Source organism: Octopus bimaculoides, chromosome 15 (assembly GCF_001194135.2).
Source record: "Octopus bimaculoides isolate UCB-OBI-ISO-001 chromosome 15, ASM119413v2, whole genome shotgun sequence".
Classification (NCBI taxonomy): Eukaryota; Metazoa; Mollusca; class Cephalopoda; order Octopoda; family Octopodidae; genus Octopus; species Octopus bimaculoides.
The window spans coordinates 21,072,011-21,074,021 of record NC_068995.1 but is presented as its reverse complement, the minus strand read 5'-3'; positions in this window follow the sequence as shown (position 1 = coordinate 21,074,021).

Genomic DNA, 2,011 nt, shown 5'->3' with positions numbered 1-2,011 from the left:
ATAAAAAGATACATAGAGATAGATAGATAGATAGATAGACAGATCGATCGATCGATAGATAGATAGATAGATAGATAGATAGATAGATAGATAGATAGATAGATAGATGCTGTGGTTTTGTGATGAGAAGTTTGCTTTTCTATCACATGGTTCTGGATTCAGTCCAACTGCGTGGCACCTTAGACAAGTGTCTTCTACTATAGCCGACCAAAGCCTTGTCAGTGGATTTGTTAGACAGAAACTGAAAGAAGCCCTTCGTTTATACATACATACAAACATACAGAGGTACATAGCTGAAAAGATAGAAAGATAGATAGATAGACGTGTGTGGATATGTGTGCGTGTGTGTGCGCGCGCACGTCTTTGTGTCTGCGTTGGTCCATACTAGCACCTGAGAACCGGCGTTGCTGTATTTAAGTCCTTGGAAGCCACCGATTCGGCAAGAGACTGATAGAATAAGTACCGGGCTTTAAATAATCATAAGTATCGGGATCGATTCGGCCGACAACAATTCTTCAAGTCAGTGTCTCAGCTGGGTCGCAGTCTAATGATTCAAAGAAATGATAGAAAATGTATACACACACACACACACACACACACACACAGAGGCGCGCGCATTATTTGTGGATAAGATTTTGTTTTTCTGTGTATGTTTCTATTACTCATTCCTCTTTTTATTTCAACACAGACACGCCCACTTTTTCTTCTTTATCTATACATCTTTTTTACTTTTATTGTATTTGTCTTCATTGCATAAATTCTCACAACCACTTTTTCTCTCATTATGTCTTTCCGTATCCGTCTCTCTCCCTTCCCCTCTCCATATTGTGTGTGTTTGTGTGTGTTTGTGCGTGTGCGTATCTCTCTCTCTCTCTCTCTCTCTCACACACACACACACACACACACAGATACACATTTTTCCTGTTTTCTTGTCTTCTTTTACGTTCATAGGTTGTTTTTATTATTATTATTATTATTATTATTATTATTATTATTATTATTATTATTATTATTATTATTATTATACCTCTCTACATACATTCCTCTCACTAACACACAGTTTCATTTCTTATTACTTTCTCATTCTCCTTCTCTCTCTCTCTCTCTCTCTCTCTCTCTCTCTCTCTCTCTCTCTCTTTTTTTTCTCTCATTTCTTTTTCTCTATCTTTTCTATTTTTTCTTCTTTGTCCTTTCAAAGTATTTAAAGCTTAGAAACACTGACAATATGTCTGTGGTGTTTGCCCCATTGCTCACAGACTAAAACCAGAATACGTTCTTGTTTCGCTTCACTAACTGAAGAGAAAAGACAAAAACCTAACAGTCTCCACTATTGAACACCTCTCAATCATTAATTAACACTATTTATTGGTGATGAATATTTCAGACGACTGACATCTCTCACTCATAATATCTCATTCTTAATTCTATCATTGAAATAAAGGTCTATTTTTATGCTTTCAATATATATCTCTAGTTTAAGCGTACCTCTAGAGTGGTATTCTTACTTATAAAATCCAAAGTCTCACTGCTCAGCAATGTGAGTACTTTAAAATTATTATGATTATTGAGTGAGAGAGAAGCGCATGCCTAATATACCCATACGATGCCTAATATATCCATCATGATTACACGTTTGATAAGGGTACACCATGCACAGGCATCACAACCATATGTGCCCAACATGGTGACCTCATATCAAAATAAACGGCGCATGACCTTGCAAGTGGGGCCCAGTTAGAATTTTCTTCATGTCGAGTAGCTCATCCCATTCAAGAGGTCCCTGAATAAGGTTTCTTTTAAAGATGATGAACAAAACAACCATGTTTCCAGAGGTGAATTATTCAAACCCCAAAGAATTCCTCTCAACACATGCCTACGATGCTCCCTCACTACTTCTGCTCGTGATCAGAGATGCACATATTGTCAGCCACTAAGGGACAGGCTCAACTAGTTATGGTCAAACAACTGACAAGCAAATCTGTGGTATTGAGCAGAATATTTTATTATTACT